Source organism: Diadema setosum, chromosome 12 (assembly GCF_964275005.1).
Source record: "Diadema setosum chromosome 12, eeDiaSeto1, whole genome shotgun sequence".
In the NCBI taxonomy this organism is placed as follows: domain Eukaryota; kingdom Metazoa; phylum Echinodermata; class Echinoidea; order Diadematoida; family Diadematidae; genus Diadema; species Diadema setosum.
The window spans coordinates 11,362,043-11,377,364 of NC_092696.1; the positions used below are offsets into that span (position 1 = coordinate 11,362,043).

Sequence of the window (15,322 nt, forward strand, 5' to 3'; positions counted from 1 at the left end):
ATATATATATATATATATATATATATATATATATATATATATATATATATATATTATGTATGTCTTATGATGAAGCTTCTATGTCATCATCCCGGTTCAGTGTAAATTGTAAATTGTTTTTAGTTTTTTTAAGAGTGTTATTTTCTCAGTTCAAGGACCACAATAAATTCCACAAATCTACGCGAAATCTAATTCGCGTAAATCTAATTCTGCGTAAATCTAATTCCCGAACCGTCGATTACAATACAATGTGAACTTATGAAAATCGCCTGGAATTCCCCTTAAATTGTATTTTGTCATGAAAAAACAAGATTATTTCTGTCGCATTTCCGTCGAAAGAATGTCCCGTTTCACTACAGCTCTCACCAAACTCTGTAAAGTTAGTAATGTAAGTTTTTGTTTGTGAAGCGTAATGTCAAATACATTTATGACTGATCTGATTTTCTTTGGTCATTTGTAAACTAGAAACGTTGATGACGAAATGTTTTTAAAGGTTAACATCTCTAAAAAGATAAATTGAGGAGTCCAACGACCACACATACATTCACACTTAGGAACACCCATATCGAAATGCGTAATAATCACCAATAAATCAAGTCCGTAATAACATTTATGCAGGACTTTATTCAAAGAGTCACATTTCTACGAAATATCACGGTAACAGCGAAAAAAAAAATCAGAAAGTATTACAAACAGTTTGTGCGCACATTCACCTTAAACAGCGTATAGGGCCTACTTGGGAGAGAATTTCACACATATCAATGAACAACGGCTACCTGTACTATATGAATAAATAAATATATATATATATATATATATATATATATATATCACAGAATTTCCTACTATGTAACCTATTATAGATAACAATTTACCATTACCATCTTACCATGTGTATCCGAATCATTGAATAATATACAGAACAAACTTTGTAGAGCTATAGACTTAGGATTACTACATCAATCGAGGACAACAATTACGTTACAATCACCTTTTTTTTTTTTTTGCATTTTGCACGCAGAGTTACAGGAACATAATTGTCAGAATCAATCAATGTAAAGTAAATGAAATCCTTGATTTACACTTTAGTTGGTGGCCTAAAAAGGACAATAAGTATCTACATGCGCGTATCAGCAACAAGTTTTCCTAATCTGATAGCTTTCGGCGCACTTGATATGCCACACACGTTTTTGCACTTAGTGTACAATCTACGGTTTCATTTTTTTTTTTTTTTGGGGGGGGGGGTGTTGTGTGCGTGATTGTGTGTGTGGGTGCATGTGTGTTTTGTACGTATTTTCATGTCCTTAAGCTAAAGACTTTGTTTTGCAGCCAATATTTAGTTATGATTTGGACTGACGTCACTGAGAATGACCAATAGATATTGGAGACATTCATTCTGCACACCGCCTACACAGTATACCTTCCTGCAGTGGAATAGTTAATTGCCTGGACTGTTTTCGTCCTGTTTTCCACACAGTTTACCGCCAATGAGAGAGCATACCAATATTTCGTCGTTGATGGCATTGAAAGAATGCGCGCTTAGTCGACTCGCGATGCGTGGACTGCCGCGATTAAAAGGCTTTGAAGAAGAACAAGAAAACAGTCCCGAACCGGGACTAGCCTGCAAAAGCGTGGAATGGAGTGACAGCTTTTCTCACATCATGCATGTAGTATATTTACAACGTGGGATGGGTGCTATCCGGTAATATCAAATTTACATTTTACTTTCAAATTTGAAAAATACAGTGAAATGGCTTAAATATTTTCCAAATAAGAATCTATACCTCATTAAGTGTTTAGTTGATATTGAGTCTTCTACATTTACAAAGTCAAACGGACAAGTGCATGAAAAGACAGACTAAATAACTTTCGAGACACATATAGCAAGAATTTATCTTGACGAATCTCTACGTGCACTTTTAATCTCTTTATAATAGTAGCCGTCACATGTTCATATGTAGTACATGCAGTATATCCTTGAATATAGATCATTTTGATAACAAAGAATGTGAAATGTATTATAACAATGTATCCAGGACGTATGGATTATTAAGTTACTAGCACAATACATAAATATGATTACGTACGTATCTCCATAATTACAAAGGTGACCTATCAGTAAAATCAAGTTCTCAAGAACATTATTAGAAACGAACATTTGAGGAGTCTCATTCTATATCTTACAGAGTTTTTAGTAGAGCAGATAAGCCGAACAATTGTGCAAAATTTGACTAAAGCATGAAACTTTTACCATTGTTAGTACATGCTATAAGATTAATTTTAAGATCGGGAGGTAAGTCTGAATTGACCTCTGATGACCTCCAGAGGTCAATGACCTCAAAATGTCAGAAAATTGATATTTTGCGTCATTGGTTAATGATAAATACAGTAATGATGTACTGAAAACTAATTTTTGTCACAGTGAAATTGTCTTCATGTTCAACAGAGCCTTGACAGGTTTCTACCTTTGACCTCAGATGACCTCAAGAGGTCAATGACCTCAACATGACAGAAAATTGATATTTTGCGCCAGTGGTTAATGATTAACACGGTAATGGTGTACTAAAACTAATTTTTGTTACAGTGGAATTGTCTTCATATTCCACAGAGCCTTGACAGGTTTTTACCTTGACCTCTGATGACCTCCAGAGGTCAATGACCTCAAAATGTCAGAAAATTGATATTTTGCATCACTCGTGGTTGCTGTTAAACACAGTAATCATGTACTAAAAACTAATTTTTGTTCGTGGAATTGCCTCAATGTTCCACAGAGCCTTTCAAGACATGTCTCTACCTTTGACCTCTGATGACCTATGATGACCTATGAAGAGGTCAATGACCTCGAATATCAGAACATTTATATTTGGTGCAATTGGTTGATGATAAACATGATAAAGAGGAAAATTATTTGTATTACAATTGAATTGATTTCCTATTTCACAGAGCAAGAGAAATTACTTACATGTCTCTACCTTTGACCTCTGAGGACTGTAACAGGTCAATGACATCAAAATATCAGATAATTCGTATGTACAGTCAATGGTCAACTCTACCCGACGTAAAATGATGCAGTTTGCTATTAGCATTTATGCTATAATAGAAGTATCTTGTCATTCCATGGAACATTGGTCATTACCCTGTGTATAGGCCTATCCAACTTTGACCTCTCAGGACAATGAGAGGTCACTGACCTTTTAAAATATCAGGCTTACCTGTATTGATGTTTGGCTTCATTGGCAATGATTGGTTTAATCGTTAATGCTTAATCATGTACAAATCACGCCTTGACGTTTTGATCAAAGTACATGTATGTATGGCATATTACACAGAGCATTTGTTTATAGTAACAGGTCTGGAATGTGAGAGGTCAATTAATGTTTTCGGTTGATACTTATGAATAGTGTGTGAACAGACATATGGCAAAGTCCCATGAACTGGATGAAAGGGTGGAAGATGCAAACTAGAAAGCAACAGGTCCACCTCATCGGGTGTACGTCACAAGTCAAACAACCCATGAGTCGTACAGCCCATGAGTTACACAGTCCACGAGTCATACATCCCATGAGCTAAACACTAGGTGAACAAGGCTCAATGAGCTCAACATCAAATATGATAGGCCACAAGCTGCATAGTCAACCAGCTCGACACTATAGGCAAATATGGCCATTATCTCGACACTCGAGGAAAACTAGGCCCACGAGACTGATATATATCTACCCTAGGCCACTGTCTCTTGTATCTCTTTCAAACACTTCAAGAGAGAGATACTCAATATTCAGCTCTGCTCTTAAAGATACAGATGTCTGTCTTTTTGTTGTTGTTGTTGTTGTTGTTGTTTTTTGCTGCATATAGCTCTTTGGAGACCTTCCTAGCCAATTAAGAAAAGGCTCCACGGCAAAATATTACAAGAGTACACAGTATAATGAAGAAGAAGAAGAAGAAGAAAGAAAGGAAAGAGAAAAGGAAAAGAGATCTACAAATACCAATCAGTTCCATGGTAGATCTTAGTCAGCACTGCAAAGGTTCGGATCTCTCTGTTGGCAAAGGATATTCTAAAGCTCCAAGTAAGTCCTTAGGCTGGTGTACATAGTCTGGGCGTAGAGGGTGGGTTGGGTCTATGAGGATATGCTTTGTCATAACAATTAGGTCTGAGATATCTGTTATATCCCGAATCCCGATGAAAACCCATTTTCTTTGCTCAAAGTTTTCGCTATTTATTATTACAATTGTTTCTGGTCAGTTTTTCCTTCCTAGTTTCAATATATATATATATATATATATATATATATATATATATATATATATATATATATATTGAAACTAGGAAGGAAAAACTGACCAGAAACAATTGTAATAATAAATAGCGAAAACTTTGAGCAAAGAAAATGGGTTTTCATCGGGATTCGAACCCGAGACCTCCGGATTACAAGACCGGTGCTCTACCGACTGAGCTATTGAAAGCCCTAGATCGGTGTTCGTCCCAAACCCTTAACTCTCTTTGCTCGTGTGGTCAGAAGCTACAGTGTGTGTATGTGTGCCACACACACACACACACACACACACACACACACACATTAACCTGACATAAACCCAAAATGATGTAAATCAACTTTGGAATGAATGTGAGGGATCGCCGAAGCGATGCAGCTTTTTGTAATATAGTTTGAAACAAGGAAGGTGTGTGTGTGGCACACATACACACACTGTAGCTTCTGACCACACGAGCAAAGAGAGTTAAGGGTTTGGGACGAACACCGATCTAGTAATCCGAAGGTCTCGGGTTCGAATCCCGATGAAAACCCATTTTCTTTGCTCAAAGTTTTCGCTATATATATATATATATATATATATATATATATATATATATTTGTTTTGACTGTCGGGCATGGATCTCCAACACAAAAGAGTAATAATATGTTAGACCCAGCCACCACAGTGTGTTTTCAATAGATTTTGATATTGCAGTGTAGTAGAGAAAAAATAATCTCTCATTGTCCTAGGTGGAAATCAAAATTAAACAGTGTGAGGAATACTCTGCATACAATTTTGGACACAAACATACACAAAATGCTTTTTTTTATTTTGTATATTTTTTCATAAACACCTGGCCATTACCAACCAATGAGACCAGACATTAATATTCTTACATTTCGAGGCATCCAGAGGTCAGAGGAAAATCACTAATGTTCATGTGAAATGAGTACACACCTTTTGAGTTACTTACTTTTATTGCTAATGCTACAGAAATACACACTATGTACATCATGTCAATCATTATTGTGTCAGTTTCATTTTCAGTCTTGGATTATTTTTTTCTATATGTACAAATAAAATCATGGCAAAGTGAACAATTTTCACATCAAAATATAAACAAGAATACTAAAAAAGAAATAGATGTAATAACACGCAAAGCAAATGTCAGGCCTACATCATCATCTTTATAAGGTATACAGGTGAAGGAAATCACCTTATTGATAAACAATTTACTTGACTGTGATAGCGACCACTGAACATTATTGTTTCTTACAATTCTCTCTTCTTTTCAACAAGTGGAATAAAACACATGCACGTACCGGGACATCGATTTGGAGGAGGGGTGGGGTGGTGGCAGGGGTAGTTGACCCCCACCCCAATCATTCCTGAGATGTTGACTTTGTTTTGTTTTGTTTTGTTTTGTTTTGTTGTTTTTTGTTGTTTTTTAGACAGAAAACCGCCCAAGTTTTTCACTTTAAGTGTGCATCAGATTGTTGAAATTTAATTCTAAAATGCAAAATCTCCCTTTTGTGAGAGGGGATTATCTCCTTCCAATAGACTCCTTCCCCCTGCTTGGTTCCTTCCACAGATATAGCATAATTTTGGGATTGATAATTTCCCTAACTCTATGAAAATTTGTTTTTACGAGATATTTTAATTTGAATTCTAAAAATGAAAAGGCTTTCCCATATGCACGGGTGTCCATCGCGGAGGGCAAGAGGCAGTTGCCCCGCCTCCCGAGAAAATATGGGGGGAGGTGGGGAATGGTGGAGACATAAGATTTTGCCTCCAAGTATTTCCTGACATGCTTTTTTTTTATACTTTTTTGATAGAAAATAAATTGTCTAAACATTTTACCTATAGTATGCACCAGATTAAAAGGCAAAATTTCCTTTGCATACTCCCTCCCCCACACCCTCTTCCATTAGGTCCCCTTCCATATACACATAGTACTTTTGAGATTAACCATTTTTGTTACTATATCATCAAAAAGTAAAGAAAATCAAAGTAAAGAAAATCCCTCTTGTTGGAGGGGGTAGGGTATCCTCTTGCAATAACCCTTTCCTCTTCGGTTTCTACCTTTAGATTCAGTACACTCCTTTTACTGATAATTTCCCAAATATTCCATCATAAATGTGTATACAAGATTTTTTTTTAATTTCTATTCTTAATGCAAAGGCTCCCTCGCATGGGAAGGCTTGGGGGACAGCCCCTTTCATACCCTCCTCTTGCTGAATCAATCAGTCTCCCCTCCATGCACTGATTATGGATTATGAATTGCAAACAAAAGAATGCAAAAGCTTTTTAATGATTGAGGGGGATACCTCCACCTACATCCTTCCCCCGATTGGTTTCTCCCAAAAATGCCTGACTTACTACACCTCTCTGATACAAATTTCGAGATATTCCTTCAAAAGTGCATGGGTGTCAGATCGTTTAATCTCATTTCTAAAAATGCAAGAGCTCTCTCGAATGGGAGTGGAATACCCTACCCTCTCCGACGCTGCCCTTCCTTGGTTCCCATCCGTGTAGACTTGGTACACTTTGGCGATCCATAATTTTCCAAAACTAATATTCCATGAAACGTATGCATCAGATTCTAAAAATTGAAAAACTTCGTCTTCGGGAGGGGGTGGGGGTGAGATGCGCCTACACCCCATGAACTTCCATATAAGTGATGACGCACACGTTAAATAAGAGCTGCACTTAACTATATCACTGATTTCAGGTCTAAGTATGCAAAATTCAATCACCACACACACCTTCCCCCTCCGCTCCACTCCTTTGCACCATGGACTTATGTTTACACATATTTTCCAAGTCCCCCCCCCCCCCACATGAAAACAGATCGACACCCCTTGCTCTGGGCACATACCCGATGTAGATAATTTCCAAAGTTCTGAGGAATGAGTAGCCACTTTTTTGGTAACAGAAACCCATGGTTTGTAAGCCCAACATTATAAACAATTGACTACATTGTATTAACTATCACAATATCAATATTAACATCCTCATTTTTCATTGGAGGTCTATAACCTTGTGTGTTTTTCATAGGTGAAAGGTAATGGCTCGTTAATAAGCAGGGCCTATGAATGCTCTCTAGAACATCATCATGTTTACCATTAGTCAATGATGCCAAACTATTCTGATTCTTTGAGGTCATTGACCTCTCGAGATCATCAGAGGTGAAAGGTAGAAACTCGTCTGTGTGCCTTGGAATATGAAGACAAAGTCATTATAAAACAGATATGTTTGTTTTGTACATCTTTACCATGTTTATCACCAACCAATGATGTCATAGATCAATATTCTGATATTCTGAGGTCATTGACCTCTCAAGGTCATCAGAGGTCAAAGGTAGAAACTTGTCTGAGCTCTTTGGAATATGAAGATAATTTCATTGTAAGAGAGATATGCTTGTTTTGTACATCTTAACCATGTTTACCATTAACCAATGACATCACGGATCAATATTATGATATTTTGAGGTCATTGACCTCTAAAGGTCATCAGAGGTCAAAGGAACAAACCTGTCAATGCTTTGTGGAATCAAGAAATGGTTTCTCTGTAGTATAGATGCATGTTCAGTGCATCATAACCACATCTATCATTCACAAATGTCTCAAAACATCAATATTTAAAGCTCATTGACCTCTACAGGTCATCAGAGGTCATATCAGACTTACCTCCCGATCTTAAAATGAATCTTATGATAAACTGGCACAGCATTTTTTACTCTACAGCGTAGACAATAATTTTTTTGACAAATATGACAATGTACATCCGAACCATTGAATAGTATACACAGGAAACTTTGAAGAGCTATAGACTCAGGCTTTGTGCATGCATCAAGGGAAATAGTATTCGTGTGGAGTTAAAATGTATTCAGTACTTTTTATTTATTAATTAATTCATTTATTTATTTGTTTATCGATATTTTCAATATTTGAAATTATTATTATTATTGTTATTATCATTATCATTATCGTCATAGTCATCTTCATCATCAATACTATCATCATTTTGAATTTTGCAGAGAGAATAACTTGAACATGCTTTCCAGACTAAAACAATTATACAACGTAGAGATACAATGATAACCTCGATTTACACGTGGTTGCCTATGGTCGGAGAATAGTGTTTATTATTTACCTGCGCGTGTCAGGGGTGTATTCCTTATCGTATAACTTTGGTTACGTGTGTCTATGCCCTCATGATAATGAACACGTAAATTCATGGTTTCACTTCGAATGACGTGCTGTTTATTCATTGTATCCAATCAGGCATTCCATTTCTTAAATCAATTACCATTTTTACTACCATTTTTTCATAATGCCTTAGTGACCAATGACCACATTCACTCATACCAAACCCAACGTTCCCATGATTTTCATTTAAGTAATCCAAAGCTTTTACTTGCTCAAAAGTCGATCAGACATCAAGGTCCGGATACATGGAACACTCTTCCTGAGAAGTTGAAACAGTGTGCCTCGTTGTTTGCATTCAAAGCAAACTTAAAGAAGCACATTTTTATTACAGTATACAGTACTTCAAATACGAACTAAAACAATATATGACTAATGTTTGTCCCTCGATAGCAACATCGCATATCGTTCCCTCTTCCAGCAAACCAATTCTATTATTCTAAATTTCAGCCTATCTGCCCTTGTGCACTTTCAAGCACTTGCACGCACATTCACTACGATCACACATCGGAGTTTATTTTCCCCTGCTATCTTTGCAGCAGAATTTGTATTGTTACGAATCTAGGGCGTCCCTACCTTTTCCTCGGGCCGGCCACCTTTTTAAGGTATGCTTACTATGGCGGCCCTCTGCATAATCGCTTCTTAACTACATATTGTTGTTGTAATCCCCGCTGCATAGACATGCATACTGTATATTATATCATTAATTTCCTTTTATATCGTTGTTTATGCAAGTCAAACGACTCTGGTTTGAATTTACTTTGTATATTTCCCACATGTTCATGATTATGTACCTTATGTATATTAATTTGCCTATTGATTTTATGATTTATCAAAAAAAAAAAAAAAAAAACACTAAGACAAAAAATGTCTTACAGCCAATTGACATGATTTGAATTGATAACATGAAGTAGATTGGAATGGCTTACAGAATGCGTACCGGAATTATTGTCGCCCAAATATCATTCAAATTGTTCACTGTCTATTACCTGCCTGCAGCAAGCGTGAACATGACTGCCACTCACATCATACACGTAGTGTTCGTATTTACAACGTAGACAGGATTCCAATATAGCATGCTATCTGGATATTAAAACGAAATTTAACATTTAAAAGTTGACCATTGAATACAGTACTATGGTTTAAATCTACTCCTGATAAGAATATACAATTCGACGGGACTTTATTTGATATTGAGTCATGGTTTGTTTGTTTGTTTGTCTGTTTGTTTGTTTGTTTGTTTGTTTGTTTTTTTACATTTACAAATCCAACAGACAACTAGGCCCACATGAAATTAAAGATAAGCTAGATTCCATCCAAGGCACTATTGAATTCTTTTAAAAGGTTATTTCGACTGCGTTTTGCGTTTATCTGTTTGACAGTCTTATTTGCACACAAATATACTTGGATATAGATTATTTGCCATGTATAACAAAATTAGTATGAATTTTATGAAGGAAACAATATATAATGTGTTATCACGATGGTGAGTTTTCATGAAGTCAAAGTGACTCTACCATGGCGACAACTTACGATTATATTTGGTCATCATAAGCAATGACCATTCTCCCCCCAGAAAAGGCTTGACTACCTCCGAGTGTATCCTGCGTCATGGGATGCAGCACGGAAGTCGGATTGTCCGAAGCGTAGTCTGTAGTGACCACCACACCGTCCATCCGCAGCCAGTACACTGTATCGTTGAATATGCTCACATCCATCAAGCGTCTGTCGCTGGCTGTACTTGCTACGTCAACTCTGGGTATCTTAGTCTGCCCTGGGCTCCCTCGAGGCAAGTCAGTATAATACGCTGTGTCGGTTCCTTTCCTATCACAATAAAGCAGGCGGCGAGCTGTGAGACAAAAGAAAGATGTGTGAAGATGCAGTCAACATGCAACTAATGTTAAAAAGTATCGAAAGTCTTTGACAAATTCTGTACTCTTATAGATGCCAAGTCTTTCTGTGCCACATTATTCTGAGATCGCAAAACATGAAAGCTTTGTGGGAAACAGTCTGTTTACTTTTTTATGGAAGCATTCATGCTAGAAATGCAGTACAGCAGCTGCAAGGCTGAAGAAAAATTGCAAACTTTGGAATAATGATCATATCATGGCAAAGCTGTGATGTTTCCAACGTACTGTTGCATATTTGCGATTTGTCGACTGGTCCGTGCTTTGTTGGGTGCCTCACTAAAATATGCCCACTATAATTCAAATGCACTAACGCCACACAAGAAGAGTTAAACCAGTTATTTCATCAAGGTGTGGTACGAAATATTAACTTACTGTTTTCCTTTGAACTCCCAGCAACAGTAAACTTTACGGAGTTATACCATTGAATGCATCATTCAAGTAATCCTATCTCTGGTGTGGCAGACTTAAGGGAAGGTGGTACAATTAATGAAACCATGGTTTAAACCATGGACAAAAACCGTGGAGCTCTAAGTGTTGCACGGAATATTTTCGTTACAAAATTGGTCATTTCGTCGACAAAATAACCGTTTCGTTAACAAAATTATCATTTCGTCGACGAAATGTTCATCTAGTTACAAAAATGTTGTAATTTCGTTAAACATTATTTTATCGACGACATGACTGATTTCGTAACGAAATATTCCATGCGACACTTGACGCTCAATCGTTTTTTGTGCATGGTTTAAACCATGGTTTCATTTGTACCACCTTCGTGAATTCGGGCCAAGAAGTCAAAATGCCATATCGCTCACATAGGCCGATATAATTACGCTGCTTATAGACGACTCAGCTGAATAAATGAAAAGATTATAAAATTTATTGTTTCTTACCCAAAGAATTATCCAATGTCGATTATCGCTTATATCCAACTCTGACTACTATGATTTTGCAATGAATTCTACGATATATGAAATACATTCTTCATGAATCAAGCGACTTTGTCTAGGAATCTCAGGCTTAGCCAGTCCAAGTGATATTACAGTATGGAAATGATAGGCATGTGGGTATGATAAAAAACAACTTTGTGTTGATGGTGCATAAACACATTACACCAACCATTAAATGTTTGCAAGATCACCTCAATTTTTGCATCTTTTCCAACATTTGATCTTAATCCGAGTCATGACTGCACTGAATTTGACTTATGCACTTTATTGTACATCTCACTCACAACTTGCGTCGATTGACAAGCCGGTTATACGGATGTTACCAGGTGTGCTCAGAGACGTACAAGCAGTCCCGTCTTGAAGGCTCTTACATTTTATCCCTTCTTTGTCCCAGTTCGTCCAGTACACATTTCTAAAACACAAATTAACAAAACCAAATTGCACGTTTTGTCAATTTAGGCAAAATGTTTAAATGACAGTCCTTCTTCCACATAATTTCTCAGGTAATCATTTGGAAATTTGGTTATACGAGTTATATTTTGTTAATGGAATCAATAATTTACACAACAACTTTCCTTCTTTGAATCACGTACATTGTAATATGTGACCCTGCACCTCAAAACAAACAAAAAGTCGCCAGATATGATTTTCTAGTTAAGACCATATTCTGAAAGAGCAGACTTTAAGCTTTAAAATGATGTATAACTCAAATCAAATGGACTCTCCTAACCTATCTAAATATTGGAAAAAACTCAGGAAAAGTGTGAACTGAGAAAAGAGGCTCTGAAGTACAGTGTCTATTCAAGCGCTTAATCTTTACCAAACCTTGCTGGCTGTGCGATGAATGGGACAAAAAAAAAAAAAGGAAGTGAACCACCAGAGTAACAACAATAAAGGGATTATCAGATTAAACTGAAATGAAACATGCCTCACTGACACATTCTGTCCATAATAAATGCCAACTTTCAAAGCAGTAGCACTATCCTTTCAAAAGTTATTAGAGCTGAAAGTGAAGAGTGTGGACAAGGTTTTTTCAGAAATGAAAAAGGGATTCTAAAGACACACCTAATCACACTATTCTACCAAAAATGTTCGAGATAAACTGCTAAAAAAACACACACACACTTTTTATGATACCAAATTTTAGCATGATACCAAATTTTAGCATAATGTAAAAGAAGACCCGCTCTTTTAGAAAATATGAAAAAGTGAAGTTCGGCTAGGTTGACCCATTTCACTTATTTTCAGTCCTCACGCAAAATCAGTGTGTGCGACTTTATGTTCGTTTTGAGGTGCACGGTCACATATGATTACTGATATTTTATGTGATTTTACTGAAAAGTATCTTGAATTATGCATGAAATTGTGTTGAAGAAAAATAAATCAAACAAAATCAAACAAACAAATGATAAGTTACGTATACTCAGCGAACATGAGTGGCATCGGTGTCGAATATGAAAGATGGGAAAAAAGAAAAGATGATTTGATAAATAGTGAGAGATTATATTCATTCGATCACCTCACAGCCCTAGTTGCTCCTGCCCCTGCTCATTTCCATGCTATTCCTTCACTAAGGAAGCTTTGTTTGTTTGTTTTTATGTTTGGTTCTTTTTAACTCGGCCTCTTTGATAAGTAGAGAGTTCAGTGTAAACGGTGAAAATGGTTTGAGCAAGAACACGAAATCAGGGAACTTGAAAGCACAAGCATAATGCTGACAGTATCATTGGAAAGCACAATACATATACACACATACATATTGAAACATATTATTTGCATATACTCTGAAAGGACGTTCCATGGAGTGCTGAAAAGATTACAGTAATGATGATTCTGTCTGTGTGTTGAAAGGTGTATGATTTAAGAAAGGAGACCAGAAGAACTTATGTTTTTGCGTTTGTTTGTTTGTTTGTTTGTTTGTTTGTTTGTTTGTTTGTTTTGTGGTATGACAGCCCTTTTGTCTAAGGTAGGCCCCAATAACGAGTACACTTCAAGCTTTGCTTCATATACTAAAGCTTGCACTTACGAACGGCTGCGGCATTCCGGAAGACAAGTACGTCTTCTCGTCTACACCCAAACTGGACACGAACTGAAACAATGTCGATTGTTCGAAGTACTGGATTACAGCGTACTATATTTGAATAGATTTGATTAGATTAGATTTGATTTGATTTGATTTCACTTGATTTGATTTTTTTTTTTGGGGGGGGGGTGGGTTCTTGCATTGTGTACAGAGAGGAAATTGTCGATACAGGAAGTGAAATACGTCTACAGTAACTGTGCCTCGATTTCACCTTACATGTAAATCGTCTCATGGACAGTGGATTTTAGTACAAGCTTTATTCCAATTCTAAACATTAGTAACTTTTTTATATCATACCAGTCACCTGTGGCAATGTAAGTATAATAAAGGCGTAGAAACCAATGCTAGAAGGAAAAAAAAGAAAGGTTTTACTACAAAAATAAGGAGTATGTTTGATTGTTTTACCCGAATCGATATTAAACTACTCCACCTGTAGTTCAATCATTACAATATTACATTAATTTATAGATTTCGAATCGTACGAACTGTCATTGAGTACGTGACTAGAATGTTTTTACTCGCCCATAGTCTTCGCATACCTAATGTACTGAACTCCGCTACATCGAAACTTCACAGCCGAATTTCTCAAAGCTGTCTTATACCTGGCTCGGAGTGTTTTTGCTGTTTTTGTGAAAAAGCTGTTGTAAATATTAGTTGAAAAATCGATGTATTATATCAATGATATATCAAGTCTGGGATATAGACTTGCATTGTGACGGGTCTAACACACTGTAAATATGCCTAGTATGTGTAATGAATCAATTACAGGCACTTTTTTATGCTAGAAACTTGACCTCTACCTTTAGTCAATGTCTTCCTGGTCTTCTTGGTCAATTGACGTCGAAATGTGAACATTCCTTCGGAAATAGTTACCAATGACAGAACTTAGATTTGAATCTTTCCTATGAGCATAAACTATTTAAATTAAAATGAATAAGGCCTTTTACAAGACCCTGCTATTGGAGAACTGCTAGCACATTTTCTCTCGAGGCATAACAAATCTTATAGCTTATATATCCAAAGGGCTCTGCAGTTCCTAACTTTATGGTCATTACGGCGTCATGCGCAAATGAGATATCAGACATTGTCAGATCTCTGTCCCTATCAAATCAAAGGGCTACTTTCAGACATGTCTCCTATTACAACTGGGCCCCATTTCAGAAAAGTGAAAGTTGATATGATGACAGCTCTTTCTGGAATAGCAATTGCCACGGTAACGACAAGAATCCAGTTTCCTGATTGGCTGTTGCTTTCGGAAGCTGCTATTCCAGCAAGCGTGTCATGCTCTTTTATGAACAGGGTCCTGCTGACATTATGATAATAATAATGATGATGATGACGATGATAATAATAATAGTAATAATAATAATAATAATAATTATTATTATTATTGTTATTATTATTATTGTTATTATTATTATTATTATTATTATTATTATTATTATCATTATCATTATTATAATGGTACTACTAGTTCCAGGGCCGGGGAATTGTTTTCAAAAGTGGGGGCCTACTTCCGGGTATCTTCTGCTGACAAGCAAAAAAAAAACCAAAAAAAAAATCAAGGCCTCCTGTATCTATTTCTTTCTAGTACCACTTACGCACTTCCGGGATGAAAATTTGGGGGCGATAGTAATAATGATAATATGAACTTATATTGCGCTAAAACCACTCGGTAGATTGCTAAAGCCTCTCTTACAACCTGTCGTGCGTGTTTAGAGATCGTGCGGACTCGGAGTTCCTGTCAGGCGTGGAGTTGTCGCAGGGTGAAAATTAAATCGGAGGGGAAGTATGTAGTAAGTGCTTAACCCTAACTTACCTGGGGAGGGGGGGGGGGGGGACATAATCCCCCCCCCCTCCCTCGACAAATTCCGCGACCATTCCGGCGCGCAAAATTTTTTGACCACGCTGCTCGCTGACTTTTTA

At 36.7% G+C, this 15,322-nt stretch overlaps 1 non-coding gene across 1 annotated transcript; it reads right to left on the bottom strand.

The window, feature by feature from the left end:
* Nucleotides 1-4,388: 4,388 nt before the first annotated feature.
* Nucleotides 4,389-4,462, bottom strand: Trnat-ugu (transfer RNA threonine (anticodon UGU)). Its single transcript has one exon. It is a non-coding gene; the product is annotated as a tRNA-Thr (tRNA).
* Nucleotides 4,463-15,322: the final 10,860 nt, after the last annotated feature.